This window comes from Triturus cristatus, chromosome 4_2, assembly GCF_964204655.1.
Source record: "Triturus cristatus chromosome 4_2, aTriCri1.1, whole genome shotgun sequence".
NCBI classification, from domain to species: domain Eukaryota; kingdom Metazoa; phylum Chordata; class Amphibia; order Caudata; family Salamandridae; genus Triturus; species Triturus cristatus.
In genome coordinates, this window is record NC_140586.1 from 601839661 (window position 1) to 601862510 (window position 22850).

A 22850-nucleotide genomic window follows, 5' to 3' on the forward strand; every position below is an offset into this window, starting at 1 on the left:
ATCTTTATACTCAACAAGACCAAAACGACAATAATCCAACATACATTTATTAAAGTAGCACTTCAACACAGTTATGTCCAAAAGAAAGCTTGTAGAAAAAAATAGCTCAACCTGGGGCTATTACGATGTTGTGACAGCAATAAATCCAAAGTACAGCGTGAGGTGCACGGAGTCAGGCATGGAGTCACACGGACCCCCAAACAAACAGTACCTTGGAAAAAAAGTTAATCACGATGCATGGTGTCGTGGAGGTGAGGCGTCGGTGCCGAGGCCGACACCAGCTCTCTGGCTGCCAACGGCGAGGAGTTATGTCCACGAGGAGGCGACGTGTCAAATCCAGGACAGGGGAAGTCGTTGCGTCTATGGTGTGGTGTCGGTTCAGGTGATGCTTTGTGAAGCCGGTGAGTTAGTGGAGTCACCCTCTGCGGTTATCAGCAGTGTGATAACTGGATGCAAGTGCTGGCAGTGACGGAGTCGGTGTGAGTGCTGGCTTTGGGAAGGCCGATAACTGCAGGCATTATCGGGCCTCAAAGGGCATCAGAGTTGCGATGCAGGCCAGGCAGTGCATCATGCACTTCATGAGCGGTGCCCCTGGCCTAGGTTCAGGTTGTGGCATCACAGTGGTGTCACTGATGGCATCCAAGATTGCTTTTCTTGACTGTCTTAGGCTTCTTCCAGCTTCCAACAGCAGGAACGACCTCCAGACACCCAAAACCGGAGCAGGGGGTACCTCATTGCAGGTCAGAACTCTCAGCAGCTTGTGTGGTCCGTGAGACTTCGAAACAGGAAGCCCTTGGAGACTCTTCGTCAAGCAGGTTTTTCCAGTCTTTGTCCTTTCCTTTTCAGAAGCAGAAACTGCAGGCCAGACCCACAAAGCACACAGCAAATGAGCAGTACTCCTCCTTACAGCTCCCCAGACCTTCTACTTGGCAAAGGTTCTTCTCGAGTCCAGAAGGGATCTAAAGTTCGGGGGTTTAAGGTCCACTACTTATACCCCATTTTGTCTTTGTGCTTCTTTGTGCAAGGGTCACTTAGCCCAGTCCAAAGCAGTTCTGTCCTCACTCGTGCAGTATGACCACAGGGGGTGGAGTCAGCATTGTGCAAGGGAGACAGGCCCTATCAGATGCAAGGAAAGCTCCTCCCACTACTCTAGATGCAGCCAGGGCCTTTTCAGCTCAGCTCCGTCATTCCGAAAGGGCCACGCACACCTCAACCCCCTCAGTGGCTGTCTACAGTGAATGAACATCCCCAGCCAATCTAAAACCAGACAGTCAATCCACAAACAGGCAGTGGCACACAGAATGGTTAAACAAGAAAATGCCTACTGGCAGCTGCCAGGCCAACATAGCAGTTCACAAATGCGTGCAGACATTCCAGTGGCAGATCTGAGTTACATTTGCAGGGCTACTTCGGTGGGTGGCAAAATCAGTGCTGTAGGCCGACTATTAGCATTTGATTGACAAAGGCCCAGGCACACTCAGTGCACTTTACTAGGGACTTGCCGGTAAATCAAATATGCCAATCAGAGAGAACCAATTGCCATAACAATTTACATAGGGACCACTTGCACTTTGACACTTATCAGCAGTGGCAAAGTGCCCAAAGCATCTAAGCCAGCGAAATCCAGCACAGCATAAAAATTACAGGAGGTAGAGGCAAAATGTCAGGGGAAACAACTCCAAAGATGCCAAGTCTAACAGAACTTATATACAAGCATTTACCAATTTGTAGGTGGCAACCCACTGGTGGATCTCTTGCTTTTGTGGGGGATCGAGAAAGCCCAAGCAATAAATGAAGATGCCTTTACATTCTTTTTATCTTGTCATATTTTCTGCACTTCAAGGACAAAGGTAAAATGTTAGGCTATGTCTTCTGACAAATTACTGCTTATTTGTTTGACATAGGATTTGATGTTTAAGTTAAGCAAATTATGTGGCAATCTTTCAGGGGTACATGGAGTGTGAAAGGAAATGCCGAAAGATGTCATGTTGTTTGTAACACACAACATGCAAATATCTGTAATTGAACAGTACACATTTGGCAGTCACGAAAGCAAAAATTACGATTCTTTTTTAAATTCAGATGGAAATAAATATTTTAATAGGATCTATATAAGTCAAGACTATTTAGTGATGGAATAATGATAAATATTGACTGAGACCCGATTTCCACACATTATTATTTGCGTGCAATATAGTTTGATCATTAAAACTGTATGTATGTGCTAAGTTAGTAGTCATTTCAATGGAAAATGTGATGTCTTTAAATGTGCGCTACCAAACCATGCTTTAGTTACATTAAAAAATCATCTGCCTCATGACTTAAAGCTAAGTGAGTTGTGAAAGTTATTTGCTCTAAACATAAGAAGTTGGGGAAACACTGCTTTATATAACTTGATTACACGACTCCTCAAGAAGACGACAATATAATTCTGAGTCACTTAGCACTGAAGACCTAATGGATGTCTCTAATGTTGCAGCAGATAGAGAGCTATTCCTTCCAATAGGGGCAAAGAAGTTAACCTCAACAATCTTATCAAAGTCCAGATTGTATCATCTCACAAGACTAACATCCAAGACTAGTAGCTAAAATGCATTATTCTTAACTGCAGATCTGTGGTTCACCACAGAATTGAGATTGCAAAAATCATAAATTCACCTAAGCTAGATCTGATTTTCCCCAAAGAAACATGACTTAATTAAATTTCCCAACCCATTCTTTACTTACTGCTTCCACAGCCTAATCTAAAAAACACCTGGACATAGCCATCAAAACAGCAGGCGGAACAGGAAAGATTTAAAAAGTCTCTCTTATATGCAGGAATCTTAATATTCAACAATTTGCATCATTTGGATGCCTTTCAATTCCACCCACCCTGGAACCACAAAATATTCTCTGAACAGCTTATTGAACTCTTGAGTGTGAGATCAAATACCTCACCTGAATAGATGGAATGTATTTCAGGAGCCTCAGATTATTGCTCAGTCTTCCCTCATATTGTTGTTCTGGCTTGAAGTTGTCACACCTTCTGTTATTCTACAGGTTGAAGCTTAAAGTAGTGTCCCATCAATGCAGCATCCAACTTACGTATACCTGATTTGCAGGCTCAGATAATATGTAACACTCTTGAGGAAGTTCTTCCTTTATTGTCCAAAACTGGAGCTTTACAGTTGCTTCAACTTCGGGCTGCTTTGGTTTGATGACCCAATTTGGTTAGAGGCAGATTTTCAAAAGCCTGGACTTTCTGTAGAGAACTAGCACTGGTTCCAGTGAGTTCAGTCAACATTTAAAAACATTTTACTGGTGTCTGTTGGTACCAAGAACATCTCAGGGTCCAGCAAATTCCCCAACAAGAAAGCAGGCTTCACCAAGAAGACTATAGAACTCTGTTCCGAGTAGTCTTTTTCCACTTATCTAGGAGCAAGTCATCAGGGACAATATTTAAGTGAGATGATGCAACAGGTCTCCATTTATTATTCCTGCAGGCAATAAAGCATTGTTTTAGCAGAACCATGCAAAGAACTCTTCCATTATTATTACTCAAGGCCTATTTCAATGATCCAGTGAGCTGAGCATGTATTCCTCAGGGCCAACCTTCATTGCCTTTGTTATGTACTCTTAACGCAATCTCTGCATAGTACAAATATAGTCAGAATAGCAGCTAGTCCATATCTCATGAAGGGAGATGTCATCATAGAAAGACAATGGAGAAAAGATTATAGTGTCTAACTTCCCTCCCCTTGCTAAGAAGAAGAATTATTATATAATAGATGATCTCTGGGCTTTGTTAGCAGAGCCCATACCTTAGCCTATAGATGGTAGATCTACATCATAGGTGCTCTCTCGCTCTTCTCCCTTGAAAGGTCCCTCTTCAAGTGTGTGTCACCTATTCGTGTACCCCACTAAAAACCAAAGTATGTTGTCCAAACAACAGCTGCATCGGTATGTTATGCCTAAGGGCTAAGTTCTGGCCAGAACAAAATAACAAGGGGCATTGTTGTTCGACCTTGCACATAATGTTCAGTCAAAATGCCAGGAACATGCAGACAGTGAACACAGCGATGAGTTCTCATGTGAAAGCAGTCATTAAAATTATTGCAAAAATAAAGACGTGTAGTAATGTGCACATACTATCTTAGTGAAAATGACAATTTCCCTGTGGGCCATGTGACGTCCTCCCCTTGGCCAGGGCATTAGCCATATGAGACAAAAATCAGAGGTAAGCAGAGGCAAAGCATTGTAGAGAGATACCAATTGGGACAGGCATAAAGCCAAAAAAACAATTTTTATTGTTAGGTTATATTTTTGGAGAGAAAAAAATAATTTTGCCAAATGGGCACTCAAAAATCCAATTATCTATAATTAATCTTCTGAGACAGAAATGTTGCCGCAAAAGTGAAATGCCATGAACTCCAGAATGCTGTCTGTCCCTTCTGTAGTAAAAGGGTATGCCATCCAGTTTAGTAGGCTGAACGAGCACATATTTTCCTCACATCCAGAGGCCATTGGGGGCATCTCAGGGCAACTTGCATTAACTCAGAAACACGGGTCTAGCACAGGTACTCAAGTCTGCCGTTGGTCCAAGTAGATAATCGCACGTCAAACTCCTACCTATGATCGCATGTCAACTCACCCATTAACAGATCGTAATCCAGGGCAGCGTGTGTGGTATTGGAGGGGCAGGCATCCATGGCCCATTGAAAAGGGCACTGGAGGTATTGGAACACAGGTTCCATGCAGATGAAGTAGGCATACCGGAAGGTCAGCCAGTAGTCAATGGCAAAAGACTTCACTTGCATAGAACCAAACAGCTGCCACAGCCGTTCACGGTACATTTGCAACTGGACCAGGCTTGGCAGCTCCACAGATCGAGCATCAATTGCGAATCTATAATAGGAGAACCAGCATGCTGCAAATCATCAGGAGCACCAGGGGAATCTCTCTAAAGGCATGGAGTGAATAAAGGCCGGTACTACTCCAAAAATAGTCTGAAAGGAAGAAACATGGCCGGATCCCACAAGTTTGAAAAAGTGAACAAGGCCCTCTGTATCAGACGCATTAAATATTTGGTGCATTAATTCACCAAAATGGAGTAGGAGATTCATGTTTAGCAGTGAGAGTATCTCACTTGCGGTTCTTGCCCCCTGCAATTCGAAGGTCTCTCGGGCTGATGTGAGAGCGACTTCTTGTTGAAGCAATCGCGCTTTGAGTCTGCTAAGATTGTTGAAATCTGTTTTCAAAGTTGAAATGGATGGCCAAAGTGTCATAGTTAGTCTGCTGGCCCCTCCCCGTCTCCTTACTGAGTGCCTGTGAGCGCTGGTGTGATGCCTCATGCGGGACGCGATCCCCTCACTTCCGGCCTCTAGCGGTTGGCGGTCCAGCACTCTAGCTGGAACTGCCCTGACGTCATCAGCGCTTCCGGGAGGATTCCGCATTTCAACAGCGGATTTCCCCCGGTGTGGCGCTTCGCATCTACGTCGGAAGCCGGACTTGCTTCCTGAATCCTTGCTGGTATCTTTCCGCTTCTTAGCGCATTGACTTCGTGCTGGTGCGCTTCCTTGAACATAGCTTTCCCACGCTGGAGTGCTTCATAGATCATAGCTTTCCGTGCTGGAGCGCTTCCTCGTAGTGGTAATCTTGCCTCGCTGGAGCGCTTCTCAGTTGCTAGACTTTGTTTTCTATTCTTCACAGCTCTGGAGCGCATTTGTTTTGCTGTTCACGTCTTGAGTGGTCTCTATCTAGGTTATCCTTATGCCACTGCTGCCAAGCCCCAAGTGCTGGGGTTCTAGTTATTCTCCTTTAACTTTCGCTTGCTAGATGGCGCAGGGGCGCTTATTTGCTTTGGATTTCCTTTTGTGTTAAAGCGCAGGAGCGCAGGTTGATGAACTTATCAGCTGCGCCGAAACTCTGATGGTTATGGCAAGACTTCCGTTCTCTGTTCTCGATGGGGATAACCCTGTGATGTTCTTCCTTGAGGTAACTACTGGCTCCTGCATGAGTGCATGATAGTAAATGGTGTACGACTGTGGTGCTGAGTGTAACCGTTGTTCCCTTGTCTTCCTGTCCAGTTGGGGTCCAAGGCGTTTCCAACTAGAGGGACATCCTCTACCATCTTTCTGACACCGTCCTGCTGTTATAGGCTGCCTTGCCCACCTCCATCCCTATCCTAGTTTGTTGTACAATCCCGAGTGGGGTAGGGTGGGCGTGGGGCGATAGCTCATGTCGTCTCCGCGAGATCGCTCCGCAAGAAGCAGGTAACTTGTGGGGTCCCTGATACAAAGCGAGCAGTCCCATGTGGGGGTGGAAACAGGACATTGCTGCAACAAGTAACTCATTGAGAAACTGTTATTATATACAGGAAGCAAGCCCTCATGCCGCAGCACTCGTGATTTTTGAAAATTAGATAACTACCAAAGTTAGTACGGGAATAATAGCCGGGACAGGGGTACCTTTTAAAAAACAAGCCAGATTAGGGACCGAAACGTTACAGGCTCTGCGAAGCTTAACTTGTTTACAGACTACAGAATGTCCTACTATGGAATCGCAGTCTTCCCCTGTAAGGAAAACTTCCTTATCTGTGCGTTGACATCTGTAGGTGGAAGTTAACAACCATAATTTATGAATATAATTATTTCCAAGGGGCTCATATCTACCAATGGGAAGATGTTTCATGCATGCTGTGAACTGAAAAAGTAAGACAAGCAGTGAAGTAACCCCATGTATTAAACATACAGCTGAATCCGTCTCTGCCACAGAAAATGGTAACTGTTCTAATTGTTCAATATGTAACAATGTATATGTTGCATCTTCATGGACATTAATTTCTGTTTATCAGTCAAATTAAACGGCAAAAACAGTGCAAAAGCATAAAAATAACCTCCATTTTTGGGTCTTTGCAAGGTCCAAGCAAACTGCATTACAGAACGTAACTGATTTTGACCATGATACAAAACAGACACTCCATGTTGGACACTGTCAATGACGGATGATACAATCTTATCCAAAGAATATTTATGGGAAGACAGTGTATTAATACTGTTGTCGACTACTGCAAGAACTTTTTCCAAATTAGCTTGATCTATTTGGCGCAGGCACACCGCAGCTTCCATCTGCAACAGTTTCCAAAATGTATTATACGCTGAATAAATAAAACATTTTGTGTGCGGGGACTTTGGAACTAAAATAAAAGCAGCCAAATCGATGTCACCTGACAAAAGATAAAGGTGGTGTTACACAGACAACAGTGTGGAATGTTCAAGCCATTGCTGACATAATTTTCCTACTGAATATGTGGTAACTGTATGCGAATGTAGGAAGCGCGGATCAGGTCTACTTTGTATAAACCCTTTTGTAGTAATCAAAAAACGGAATTGAGATGCATTCGAAGTTGTCGGCAACACTACCCATCCCAAGGGGTCAATATTGGAGGAGTTCAGTGTGCCATTCTGAAGCATGACATTCAAGTTTTCAATTGTATAGTTGGTATGTGTCTGCCATGTGCCATAAGGAGCCAATGAAGGAATGGTGAGAATATTTAGACTTTTAGCCATGGCTAAACCGAAACAAGTAGTCTGTTTTACCATATCATTTAAATATAAGATTTGCGAGGGTATCAGACATGTACGATGCAAAGCTTCAATGCTCTGCACTTGCCAATCTATAGTACCTCAAATTGATTTTAGATCAACTGTGTCCTTCCAATGCTCATAGCTCTTCTCGGACAAATCATTTCAGAATGACATGGAGTAAATTAATTTGGTGTGTGTCAACATCAAGTTAGGTTGAGGTGACATCTTCAATTTATAAAAATAGGACTGTGGGTCTGACAGATTGTAACCAGAAAAATACACAAATTTACTATGTTGGGTCTTTGAACTTCCATGTAAGGGTGTTGGGCAATGCTCCCATTGGGTATAATTAAAAAGGGGTCTCTGGGTTTTGGTCTTGTGTAAAAAATGATGGCCATAATGTTGATAACAGAATAAATCTGCATAATTTGCCGAATTCAAATACAAATTTTCAGTGTCAAAAGCAGCATAATATTTTAAATCAGAGAACCATGCATGAATGGCATGAACATCCCAGTAATCAGAATGTCTGTCGGGCAAAACCACATCTCCTAAGGAAAAGCAGAAAACATATGTAATGTTCAAAATTTCAGTCAAGCCATTGGTATCGTATGATACTTTATCCCAGACAATGCCATCAACAACAGGGAACACTGATATATTGACAAAGGCTTGGTCTCTTTTCATTATATGTGATGATGTATGAGGGGCCAAAGCTCCGTCAACAAAGTTCACAGCAGAGCTTTCAGGTAAATAATGGCCATTAATCAGAAGGAAAAACACAGTCGCAAACCCGATCCACATGAAAAGGAATATTATCGTAAGCACCATCCAGATATATGTCTAGGACGGGACCAAGAAAGTCTTTTTGAACCAGGAGATGAAAAGACTGGAACGTGTAGGGGGCTCTGCCACAGATGATGATGAGGAAGATGTGTCACGTGAAAAGCTAGTACGGTCCATATATCAACCACTGGACCCCACATGAAACAACGGGGGCTGTGCTGCATTGGATGTCTCAGATATGGTACTCTCAGGAATGTCAATGATGACCTCAACTGGAGGAGAAGCATATTCAATATCTTCAGAACTGGATGTAGAAGGAAAAACAAGTAATAAGTCAATTGAAGATTCCATCTCCCCCTCCATTCACTGGGGAGTAGTCGAAGAAACAGAATGCATCGGTACCAGTGAAAGATCTCAGCTAGGAATGCTTTGAGGCATACTATTAAGTATTGGCCATATGGTGTAGCTTGACATGTTCTATTGAAATGTAACGACTCTCCTTACGACCAGGTAAAGGAGGCAGAATCACAATGCAGGTGCCTTTCAAACCCAGGACTCTGACCAGTGCACGGTATGATAGACAAAATTCATTTTTGTTCTCCACTTTTTCTCGGACCAGGTCTCCAACTTCTGGAAGCCAGCCAGAAACAGGAATCAGCAATGCTGGATCTGCGGAAGAGGGCAACTGGGCTTTCATTTGTGAATCACACACTTTTTCTAGTTCCTGTAACATATTACAATGATTATCTACGTCAAAGGTTGTGGCAGCCGCCACAATGCCTAGACCATCAAGGTCAGGGCACAAATATTTTAATGCTAAAGAGCAGTTCTTATGGGGTCCGCCCACCCATAGATCTTCTAGGGAGATTATTTAGAGCACGTTGGACTCCATAGAGATGAGCCAGCCAACCCCTGCCAGGACCTAAGACTCTCGCTGTCAAAGATTGCTTTAAGTCACGCTTCATCCGTTCCACAACAAAATTGCCCTCAGGCCCATATGGAGAAGAAAATTGCACCAGCACCCCCAATGATTTAATCGCATCCTTGTAAGCCTTAGAGGCAAATGCAGGACCTTGGTCAGAATGGACGGTGCCACAGGCAAATGTCCATACAAAGACACGCAAATCTTTAATGACAATTCGAGCGTCAGCACTACGTTGCGGCCAGACCCAATGGAATCTACTGCACGAATTTACTGCAACCAAAATTTATTTTAAAACAGTGTCAGTGCAGTAAGGACTCCCTTAATACGTACATACATTGTTAAGTTAGCATAACCACGTCAGAAGTTAGAAAGCCATCTTGCTGCTTTTGCACACGACACTGCGTTCACATGTTATTGCTTAAACGAACTGCTGACTCGAGTTTTGCCTCACACGAGAGCAATCTGTTGTTACCATCCCGAGCTCTGCGAAGCGACCTTGGTCTGCACACGATGTGACAAACAGTCTGAGTTATTAGACAATGCATGTTTTCCACTCTAGGTTGATCGACCCACTATTTAGTCATAACACACGAGCAGCTGCACATACCTGAAAGTTGGTGCTTTTAATATCACGGACATCATGTTTATTATTCAGACCGAAGACGAGCCTTCCTGCGAGAAGACTCCTGATGCTCCTTTGATGTGATTTCACTAAGCTGATCTTTGAGGTATGGGGTCCCCTATTCAAGCCTAAGAGACCTTCTGTTAGTCTAATAATAATATTAGCTTCTTAGTAAAGGGAAAGTGGTAGTATCCACTGTCATTATAACATGATCACCCCTTTTATATTCTATGGAATTGTAACTATGTTGATGGTTTTGATTTTAATCATTTGTCTGCTTGTATTAGCCAAAGTACTGCATATTAGGACACGTGGTCTATAAAAATAAACTCTTTTTATTTTCACCGTGTCTCTGTTGATTCTTGTTGTGGACTGATGTGAGAATAATATACGAACAGGTATTTCCGATTCCCACCATTCCTGAGTATGTACTGAGTCGCGTGTTCTGGGTTGTCTTTTCATTGGGACCGCCGAGCTAAATCTCGGATAACGAATGGGACACTTATGCTAGCCGGATACAGGGTTCTGGGTTCTGAGGTGAGTTTCTGGTACACCACAACTCACTGAGGTCCTGGGGTTCTACGCATAGTTCTGTGTATAAGCAGAATCCCTGCAACATGGCGCACCTAACATTTGGTCTATGAGTTGAAACGCCTTAGTAGTGCTCGCGTTTGTCCACAACACCCTCATTCTTGTTTCCGGATAACAAGTCTGACGGATTTAAAACCTACCTAGGTCTATTGATATAGGTTCTTTCAAGCTTGATAATTAAAAAGGTTATTGAACCCTTGTGCTACTGATAAGTTTCAAGTGTGTGTTGTCCTAATGTCGGTGGAGATTGCGGCGCACAGCCGTGCGGCTGTGAAACGTCGTTTGACGCAGTATGGGGTACCGGACACTGGTATGAACGTCATCTTTGTAGTGGGAGCCGATGCGGCTCATCCCTATGAGTTGTTCTACTCTTGGGTGACGATTCCAGCGGTGGGGGATGATGACACCTTTCATTCTTACACTGCCGCTGCAGTGCCGGCGAACTATACGCCGTATAGGACACAGGAAATACCAATATCTGCTTGGCAGCACCATATTTGGTTTAATGGCGCCCTTCCCCATGTGGTTATACCGCCGAGAATGGGCCCTTTATCAATTGCAGGGGCCACTTGGCCGGTACTAGCCGGATTTACGCCTCATCCCCGTTACCTCACGGTGACGGTGGCTGAGTTGCGTGTACTACACACTGCCCTCATTACGGTATATAGGGCGTTAGTGCAGTATGTGTCGCGCAATATGCAGGCGGGGGCACCTGCTGTTGCAGGACAGCCTACTGATCATCACGCGGTGGTCATTAGTCCTGTTATGGTTAATTCTGTTATGGGCAAGCGCCCCCAAACTAGGGATGATTTCCCCTTTTGGCTTGCTGAAAAATTTGACCAAATAGAAGCGGTTTACCCGAATACTACTCCTGTGGAGTAACACAGGATCCTCACCATTAGTTTGCCTAAGGACTTGGTCCCCCACATTGATGATTGTGTAAATTGGGGCAAGGTCTTTGCAGCGACGTACGCGCAGTGCTTTGGCACTCCGTCTATGTTGCAGCTGCCCTCCGTTATCAAAAGAGTTCAAGAGAACCATGGTGCGGAGTCTGCGATAGAGTTAGGGATGCGGCTCCTCGGGCAATTTGACCTGGTGGCTACCATGATAATTGGTAACCTGAAGGGTGATGCTTTGCATTTCCAGGTTCGTAATGAACTGAAACGAGTTGCTGAGGAGGACAAACCGCAGGAATTTGCGAAAATAATCGCAGAGGCATATCGGGATTTGGGTCGTAGCTCTTTAGGAGTTAAGCCTGTGATAAAGAATCCCGATCTAAAACAGCAGGGTAAGGCAGAAACGTCTGGTAAGGACGAACGGCCCTTTTTTCCTAAACAAAAATGGCAGGTTAAACAACAGGGAAAGCAGCAGCAACAGAAACAGGGCTCTCGGCCTGCCTCTCCCGTACAACGAAGTATGGAAACTGTCGCAAATTGAGGCGGCTTCAAGATTGAGAGCTATTGATCAGGCTAATATGGAAAAAGTATTAGCAGTTATTGATAACAGCATTAACACTCTTTCTTCTCGCATTTATACATTAGATAATATTGTTTCTTCAATTGTGGATATTGTGCAGGATGATATGTCTGTGTTGTATCATGGTCAAAACCAGTTGCGTTCTGTTATGCAGTTTGCATGGACATTACAAACATTGAAGGCAGGGAAGGTCCCTTGGGACTATCTGAATACAACATCGTTATTTCTTCCCTTTAACCTTACTGACAAACAGCAGTTCATGTCCATGAAGGATGCTACATATTCCTTGCTCCATATTGAGAAATTGGAGCCGTTACCTTTTTCTGTTGCGGAAGTCGACTCTGCTGTGTGGCTCTTACACGGATTGATAAGTCTACCGTTTGCGCTTTTTAAGTTTACCTCTTGTATGAAACACTATGCTCTGGGTAGATATGAACAGCTGGGTACCGCTTTCATACATGAAGTCTGGTCCCTCCCCTTTACGTATAGATGTACACGGGACGGTACTGAGGTTTATCTGAAGGGTGAAGAATGTACAACGTCACCTGATCATTCTGTTGTGTGTAGGCACATTCAATTGCACGGTGCTTGTAATGTACACGCTCCGAATTTGGCCTGCGTCCTCAAAGGTATCCCGGTACCAGTGATTACGCCATCTTTCACGCTGCTTGCAAACGGTAGTTATTTAATTTTAAACAATGAAGCTTGCTGCGGGATGTTAGTAGGGATCCCGTATATAGTAACTGTAACACAGAGGGTTGTCTGCTGCAATAACGTCCTGTTTCCACCCCCGCATGGGAGGCTGGATGCTTCTATCTGGCCTTCAATTCCAACCTTGAAAGCAGAGTTCGACAAGATGAGCAGAATAAGAGCGCTATTGTCCCAAAAGGAGGTGCCATTGACTTCCTCCCGGGAAACATTTGTCCTTCACGTAGCAAATACGCGCACCGAGGTACAGGCGCTTTTGAATACTGACCTCCCCCTGCATTTTGGAGCTTTGATCCAAACAATTTTCAATGCCTCGTCCACGACTGGCCTGGCTCATTTTTTTAAACTTGTGGGCTCGGGCCTCGTGACCTCTTTCCAAACTATTTTTGGTGTGATTCCGGCATTTTTTCATTCTATTTTCTCCAGCGTCTTTGGAGGTGTCCCGTTAATTCTGGCTCTAGTGGCAGGTGTGCTACTTTTACTTTTCATCTTGCGGAATGGCTGCTCTTTCTGTGCCACACGTCAGCCTGTCCCGTCTGCAGCTTCTTTGTGACAGGATGCTTGATTACTATGGTGTCCTGCCGTTGGCGACTTTGAGCCTGGCATATGGATTATCCTTCCGGTATTCCTACTTCACCTGCGTGCAACCTGTCTTCCATTGCCTAGATTGTCCCTTTGAATGGCCTATGGATTTGTGCTTAACCAACATGGTGTCTCCGGACCCGGATTTTGATCGACTGATGAGGCCCTTAGTGTCTCACGAGTCTGCCTGTTCTGGTGTTCGGATTATGGCCTGCGGTGCGGCGCATGGTATCCTGGGTAATTGGGACATCGTGAGAGCGGCATATGACTTCTTGGATATGAGTTACTTGGAAGTACACGCTGGTTGCCCTCTGATGGTGCTAGAGGCTCCGCTGATAGAAGAACACGTATGTTCCTTTTCTTTACTTAACTGGATGGCTGAAACCTTCAGTGGCCGTGCCAATGATTTTCTGCTGGAAGCAGTGGCCACATATGCTGCATATACTTTCATGGATTGAGTGAACTTTCGTCCACTGTGTTTTCCTCACGTGTCTTGAACTGTCCCTGTACGTCTGCACTTCTGCCCGGTGAGGCGTTTTTTCATTTTTCACCTCCCACGGCACGTTTGAGGTTTTTTGTTTTTTCTATCCATTTTTGGGTTTTTTCCTGTTCGAACTTTGCCTGAACTGACCAGTTCTTTTCTAAATTGGATATGCCTTGTTCTGCTCTGTCGCGCTTGAACTCTGCGTTCTCTCTTTTCTTGCATACTAAGTAGTGCTTCGATCAAGGGGGCATGTAGTAAGGACTCCCTTAATACGTACATACATTGTTAAGTTAGCATAACCACGTCAGAAGTTAGAAAGCCATCTTGCTGCTTTTGCACACGACACTGCGTTCACATGTTATTGCTTAAACCTGTGGTTCCCAAAGTGTGCGCCGCGGCACCCCAGTGCGCCGTGATGAGAGGCCAGGGGCGCCGCGCCGCCGCACAGGATGTGGGTCATGGTAATTGCAGCCGCAGCGCAACACTCGTCTGTCCGTTGTCCGTGAAGGAGAAGGATTCTTTAACCGATGCCATTTGTCCGTAATTGCTTGACTCCGATGCTGTTGAGGTCGGGTGTAACGACGCCGATTCAGTACCGAAGCTCAGACCCCCAGCAACATTGGAGAGGCACAGCGGGATGGCAACCGTCACACCTTCAGCCCTTGATGAGCTGTCTTTGAAGGTGACTGAGAGGGAGGGGCTGCAGCTTCAGGCGCAGGGGCATCTATTCAGATGCAAACAGCCCTGAATGCGTCATGTGTCATGTCTCTGCAACTTAGAGGGGCCTCACACCTTCCCTTTCTACCCAGGGCCCCAATAATCGTAGAACCGGCCCTGATTACACCGAGGCAGCACGTGGTTCTCTCCACAGAGCTTAATTCCTGTTACTAAATTGTAAGCAAACCTCGGTTCTTAAAACATGCAGTCTATAATGTAATAAAATAAAGAAATGGCACAGTCGCACCCACACTGATTAACAAAGTATGGAGGACAATCAGTTAAATCAGTTCTTTTGGAGTATCTCCTTTAAGTTCTGTACATCACAGTGGGGGATGGCAAATCTAATATTTTAGAAAGAGAGCCTGTCGTCTCGTTGTCTTGTCCAGGAGGGGGTGAGGAGCCCTACCCCACCCTGGAAGAGACCAAGATGATACTAGAATACTGCATGCCCATCCCTGTGCCCACCCTGGTGATCCTGTTCCCCCTCCTGTGATGGCTCATGCCCCCCACCCCCAGTGATGGCTCCTGTCCCCCCATGTGGTGGCTCCTGTCCCCCCCCGCCTGTGATGGCTCCTGTCCCCCCTGTGATGGCTCCTGTCCCCTCTGTGATGGCTCCTGTCCCCCCTGTGGTGGATCCTGTCTCCGCCCTGGGTGGCTTCTGTCCCAGTCCTGGAATGGCTCCTGCAGTGAGGGTGAAGTTCTTGATGGGCCTCTTCTCAAAAAGGCTCAGCTCAAAATTAATATTAATTTTTACACTCACCATCCTGAATTTGCACCAATGCCAGTTGGTCACCCTACGCATCACAGTGAATTTGGCTGAGAGAAAGAGCGGTGCGTCCTGAAGCAATGCAATAAAAGGCTGCAAGTTTGGAGAACAGCTGAATTCGCATTACAGTTCAGCACAATTACACTTGGAAGTTATTTTGCCAAATTGTTAGTGAATAATCATTACACCAAGAATTTGAGGGCGAAGAGGGGTGTGTGGGGTGGGAGGAAAAATACGACTTTGAAGCAGATGAGCCAACAATCATGCAGCAAGTATGACGGGAGAAGTACACCTACATTTATGTAAATGCAGGGCTTTAAGTGGGATGAAAAAACTGTGGGGTCTCAAAGGGGTGTGGCTAATGTAATAAAGGGCGCTGCTTAATCTGTGCTCAGCATAGTGTGCTTCCTGACTGGTAATTTGCTGCTTCTGTCATTGCATCCAGATATATAATACAACATTACACCTACAACAAGCCAGGACTATTGGCTGTGCCAATGATTCTTAGTGGCATAACACAAATAAGCAACAACTATGGCTCTGTTGTATATAATATTGAAAATGATTCAGTTCTGAAATGATGAGACTGTGAAAGAACTATAACGAGTCTTTTTGAAGTTACCTCAAAGGCAGTGAAGTGACTTCTACAGAGTTATGATTTTTTTTTCATCCTGAGGGTGAAGGCAAAAATGGAGAGCCCGATAGGGACCCATCTTGACAGCTGCGTTTTAGAACTGCACTGGCAGGACCCAGCTTAAAACACTGGGTAGATGGGATCTGGTGAGCAATCTTGGGTTCATCCAAGCCCACCCCATGTAACGCCACAGAGCTCCTTGAGCCTTTCTCTAGCAATTGAGATGTACTTTATAAGATCTGTGTGATTGTAAATAAAGTTTTATGATGGTGATGGCTACTCTCTGAATCCTTCATCACGTCTAGGCTTGATTCTTCATGTAGACCAGTGGTTCCCAAAGTGTGCGCCGAGGCACCCCGGTGCGCCGGCAAAAAAGTGGTGGGGAGCCACGGCCAACTGCCAATTAGGTCAAGGGAGCCATGGGTCAAAAAAGTTTGGGAACCACTGGCTTAAACGAACTGCTGACTCGAGTTTTGCCTCACACGAGAGCAATCTGTTGTTACCATCCCGAGCTCTGCGAAGCGACCTTGGTCTGCACACGATGTGACAAACAGTCTGAGTTATTAGACAATGCATGTTTTCCACTCTAGGTTGATCGACCCACTATTTAGTCATAACACACGAGCAGCTGCACATACCTGAAAGTTGGTGCTTTTAATATCACGGACATCATGTTTATTATTCAGACCGAAGACGAGCCTTCCTGCGAGAAGACTCCTGATGCTCCTGTGATGTGATTTCACTAAGCTGATCTTTGAGGTATGGGGTCCCCTATTCAAGCCTAAGAGACCTTCTGTTAGTCTAATAATAATATTAGCTTCTTAGTAAAGGGAAAGTGGTAGTATCCACTGTCATTATAACATGATCACCCCTTTTATATTCTATGGAATTGTAACTATGTTGATGGTTTTGATTTTAATCATTTGTCTGCTTGTATTAGCCAAAGTACTGCATATTAGGACACGTGGTCTATAAAAATAAACTCTTTTTATTTTCACCGTGTCTCTGTTGATTCTTGTTGTGGACTGATGTGAGAATAATATACGAACAGGTATTTCCGATTCCCACCATTCCTGAGTATGTACTGAGTCGCGTGTTCTGGGTTGTCTTTTCATTGGGACCGCCGAGCTAAATCTCGGATAACGAATGGGACACTTATGCTAGCCGGATACTGGGTTCTGGGTTCTGAGGTGAGTTTCTGGTACACCACAACTCACTGAGGTCCTGGGGTTCTACGCATAGTTCTGTGTATAAGCAGAATCCCTGCAACATCAGATGTCAAAGGACCGCAGTGGTCAAGATAAATGCAAATGGCTGATTAGAGATGTAAAGTTGAGTGTGGGGTGGATGTGCAACAGTAGAAGGCTTAATTGGTTGACAAATATCACAAGAAAGAACATATTTACGTGCCTGTTGATATAAACCACGCCACCAGAAGCGTTGCTGTAAAAGTGAAATTGTTGCAGTTACTCTGGCATGTGCAGAAGCCACACCTTCATGAGCGGCAAGGATCAAAGAAAGTTTGTGGTCCTTGTTGGGAATCAGCCAATCCCCAATGGAGGGAGTAGTTGCAAATGGGACTTGATCAGTAGACAAGTGAAATGTATAACGTGAAGGGAAACCTTCGGGAAACTGTTCTCTCTTTCGTCGCTGCAATGGCTGCTAGAATGTCATCATGAATTTTAGTCATAAACCTAGTGACTGCTGCTACTGAACAAGTCGCTACTGCAGATTTGGCAACCTCATCAGCCAGCAAATTACCAACAGCGTGGGCTTCTACATGTTGATGGCCCAAAGTAAGGATAACATGTGTGAGTGGTAAGCGCTCCTTAAGAGTGGCCACTTTAACCCAAAGCGTTTTATACTTAATTGTGCTACCTTTAGAATCATGAAAATCATATTCTGTCCAGAAGAACAAGATGTCATTGAAGGATTGCACAAAGTAAAATGAATTGCACACTACAAGAGTTGGAACCTCGGGGTCAGCAAATTCAAGCGCTAAAACTAAAGCACGTAGCTCTGCCAATTGAGCTGTGCAATCACCAAGAGACTGCGTGTGCACCAAGGATGATTTAAAATCCCCATCTGTATTCTGGCCAGAGACAATTGCGCAGGTTGCTGAATAAGCATGTTTAGAACCAATGGCAGGCTGTGCATATCCATCAGTGTAAATAATGCATTTGTACTGATCAAGAGGAAGCAATGAAAAAGGATGCGGGTGAACATGTTCATATTGTAATAACCCGTGTCTGCAAAGAAGGATCAAAGACAAAATTGACATCAGCCGACGTCAAAGAACTAGCCCATTGTATCCAACGTAGATGCAAGGCTTTGGAATTTGGGACACTAGCCTTTGTAACTGTTTCTAAAGCAGGCACAGGCGAAACCATAAAAATGTGTTTACCCTGAGCCAGAGCGAGTTTTTAAGAATCGCCATCTGGACAGCTCTCAAATGTTTTTCCGCATAAGAGAAACGCATCTCTGCTGAAGTGTACAAATGCGATTTATAAGCAATAAGGACCGTGTCCCCCTCAATGAACGTCAAGAAAGTGAAACCCAATGCCCATGGTACAATCCTTATGACCAAATTTGTAGAATTGTCTTGTGTTAACAAGAAGTTGGTCGCAGGCAGATCAGACTGCAGAGACTGAAGAATTGGGGTATGTTTTGGAAACCAACAGGAAGCTGAGAATGAAGGTTGTATCAAAGAGTAAAGAGGTTTGATATGCTGGGCATAATCAGGAATGTATGTCCTCCCGAAATTAAAAAAACCCAGCAAGGATTGCAATTTTTTAAGTGTAGATGGAGGTTGCAATTGAGCACATTTCTCCAGAAAGTGAGGGGCCAACCCCCTACCTTCATTGTTGAGCTCGTAACCAAGATAAAGATCCGCCAAGAAGGCGATGTGAGACTTAGCAAATTTGAATATGTAACCTAAGTTTGCAAAATGTGTAATCATGCGGTCCACACACAAGAGATGCAGCTGTAATTCATTATCCATCAAGTATATGTCATCGACGTGTGAGAAGGCATCAGGGTCGATCTCATGGAAAAGGGACACAATGCATGCCGCAAACACACCAGGGCTATTCTTATATCCCATAGGGAATCTCGCATATTGGCGTTGATTGCCCAATGCACTGAATGTGGTCAAATTGCAGCTCTCAGGAGCCAGAGAGTGACTCAAAAATCCATTGAAAATATTCAATGTGGTTTTGTATATTTTGCGGAAAATGTTTCTCACTAACGCAGAGCTATGCGTGTTCTGAATCGCAAAGGTTCAAACGTGACTGTTTAAATGTCTGTAATCTAAAACTATATGATATGAACCATCCTGTCTCAATATCAGAAAAAGAGGATTATCCATCGATGAAACGCAGGGTTCAATCACACCCTGATTTTCCAACTCGGTCACAATTTCACTTACGGACGCCTTAGCGTCTCGTTTGATTGGATATTGTGGTTGGGGCTGAGGTGTAGAACGCAAAGGAATCACATGAACCAGAGAACCCCCGTCCCAACTTGCCGGATTGCGATATACTGCCGAGGCTAAGGCTAAAGCCCACTTGGAGGCATGAGCCATTTTGTCATCATCAGGGACGTATTGTGAAAAACTGGGTAAAATAAAATGTTCCTCTTTACAGGAAGCTAGTACAAATGGGGGAGGCCAATCAACCTCCTCCAATAAAATGTCATAAGAAGAAGTGAGGTGTTCCCAAAACACTGCTTTAATTGTACGTTTAATATCAACCTCAACTTTGAGGGTTATTTCGTAAACTCTATCTGGAGGAGTGACTAGAGAATCAGCTGTCTCTACTGTAATGAAAGTGTCAGTTGCTCCACTAGTGGAGTGTCTGCCGCACTATGGTAACCTCCACTGCACTGTCCAGGAGGGTTACCACCCAACTCCTGTTGAGGAGCAGGGTTCTCACCATCTGAGGCATACTTTGCAGCCAAAGCGGCAACTTTTTTCTTCTGAAAGGGTGCACGATATTGAGGTGGCTTCACCTGCTTGACTTTTACATCAAACTAGCACTGTGGGTCAAGTCTAGCTTGCGTAGACTCACCTTCCAGCGATCCTGAAGCCCACCTCCGCCAAATTGTTGATCTTATGATTCCTGAAAGGAATGAGGAGAACGAGGATCAAGAACCTGGAACCTCTCAGGTGTCTTAAAATTTTAGATCGGTCACGCAAATCATATCTACATTCAGAAGCGTCAGGTGGAGGTGAACCTGAAGGAGAGCCAGGCTTCTGTTGTTGCTGCCGCTGATTTTTATTTCAAGCTATTTTAGGAAAAACTGGGCGTCCCTCCTTTTCAGGAGGGAGCTTGCTCTGTACCTGAGTGAAAGGTCTTACTCCCAGACTATTGGGTCCCAATGAGGTATACACCGCAGCAATAATAATCGGAAACTGCCGCTGCCGGTCCACGTCCGCCACAGCCAATAGGCACTGGCGCACTTGTAAGCAAACTGCCTCACCTTTGCTGTAGCCAGAATCATATTGACTACTATCGGGAACATTCCTATTAATTTCATCCCCAGTTCCAGGGCTGGACCAGCCCCATGTTCATCCTGTACCTTCTTTAGAAAGCTCGGTAGAATGCTCAGGGAGGGGGTTCCAAAGCACAGTGTATACACTGAAGCAAACACTGTCCCCCAGGTGGTGCAATCAGCTAAAGCGGGAATATTACCACTTGGTAAACTCATTGTAAGAATCCTATGTTTCCAAACAGGAGAAGTACTCGGAAAAACAGCCTGGAGTTGCTCAAATCTTTCTGCAAGCCAATATGGTAAATCATCTTTATTCCGAGAACGTTTGCCCATCACTGAATTCACAATGACAGGGCTTATGACAAGGCCACCACCGTGACCAGGCGGAGAAGGCGCAGATCCAGCCGGCGTCACTTGAACCGCAGGCAACATAAACTGGATCACACTTCTGTGTATATGAATCAGGGTTGTATGTAACTGACGTAGCTCTGAGAATGTAACATTAGGATAATTTGGATGTGGTGTTAAACAAGCCAAAACGGGCCAAGTGGCCCCACCGACCGATAAGGGGCCTAAACGGACAGCAGAAACAGGGTGAGGAAGGGAACCTTGAAACCAAATGGTATGCTCCCAAGCCATCAACGGAACTTCAAGTAATGCATAAGGGCGATAAACTTTTGGCACTGCGGTTGCTGTATATCTATGAAACAAATTATCATTCCCATCCACTGCCAAGAATGTAACCCAAGAGTAAAAGACCTCGAAGCGGTGAGCTGCGTCCACCTCAACAACAAAGAGAAAGGACGCCCCTGCATTGGGGACTCCACATTGAGTAAATAATGCTGTAACCGCCACGTTGTTAGGTGCCACAATCGCGACTGCCATAATAAAAGCAGAAAATGATAAACTAAAAGAACGGTAGTGCAAAAGAGATAAACAAAACCTTTTAAATTTCAAGCTTTAAAAATCTATAAAACACAAATATAGGAAGCTAATCCCTCACACCACGGACGTCTCCGGAAACCGGTGAGAGGGTATTATGGACAAGCACAAGCACTACTCAGGGGTCTCATGAATAAGTACCAGACCAGATGTTGGTGGCGCCATTTGCAGGGATTCTGCACAAATACAGAACTATGCGCAGGAATATGGGACCTTGGTGTATAGGGACTTGGTCTTCCCACAACCTTAGTACCCACGAACCCAGGACCGACTAGCTATAGTGTCTCCCTTGCTCTCCTACTCACTCCCAGAGAAACAAATTAATAGACACCCCAGAACACAACAATCCCAGATATCTCAGGAATTGCGGTAACAAGACACACCCTTTCGCTGACACTCTTGTACTTGTCCACAATAAGATCTGACAGAGACACAAAACAGTTTAAAATATTTATTTTATCTAACGTGCAATAACATGTCGTATACGTGCCACAACAAGCAGGATAATGCATAGTACAAATATAGTCAGCATAGCAGCTAGTCCACATATCATGAAGGGAGATGTCATCATGGAAAGACAATGGAGAATAGACTACAGTGCCTAACCTCCCTCCCCTTGCTGAGAAGAAGTATTATCATATAATAGAGGATCTCTGGGCTTTGTCAGCAGATCCCATACATTAGCCTATAGATGGTAAATCTACATCATAGGTGCTGTCTCGCTCTTATCCCTGGAAAGGTCCCTCAAGTGTGTGTAACCTATTCATGTACCCCACTAAAAACCAAAGTACGTTGTTCAAACAACAGCTGCATCGGTATGTTATGTCTGAGGGCTAAGGTCTGGCCAGAACAAAATAACAAGCGGCATTGTTGTTCAACCTTGTACATAATGTTCAGTCAAAATCCCAGGAACATGCAGACAGTGAACACAGTGATGAGTCCTCATGTGAAAGCAGTAATTAAAATTATTGTAAAAATAAAGACATGTAGCAACATGAGCAAAAGCAACAGGCAGACTGCAGCATGCTCATGCTAACTTAGTAAAAACGACAATGTCCCTATGGGCTAAGTGACACCCACTCCAATTTTCCTTCTCTTGAAAATTAATGAATGGGAAGGAAGCAACCCTACAGTCTACACGAATAATATGCAAAAATGTTGAGGACAAAATATTAACTCACACATATATCAACCCAGAAATGTATAAGTGTATCATCAAGGCGAGCATTGATAGGGAAGTAGAGATTTACTATTCTATTTCCACACCAATGGACCTTAACAATATGGTGCAAGTCAATATGTGGTCAATATATATGTAGGTCAAAATTAAAAGCTCATTATTTTGGAACCACCAAATGGAATTCAACATGGCAGAAAGCTCAACCTGTTAGAAATATTGCATTTTTCAAATCTTAAAACAGTCACTTTTTAATCACACATGGCATTTTCAACCACAAATGTATTACAACATATTCTGGAATATCTCACAGATAAGTTAGCCACAAAATGTAAAATGGACCCATAGGTGACCTATCTGAAGTTCTGACATGTTTTT

General features: G+C 44.4%; 1 protein-coding gene across 1 annotated transcript in view; it reads right to left on the minus strand.

Moving 5' to 3' along the window:
* Positions 1–22850, minus strand: part of TNNI3K (TNNI3 interacting kinase) — a 2902528-nt gene that overhangs the window by 2864741 nt on the left and 14937 nt on the right. The window lies entirely within an intron of this gene.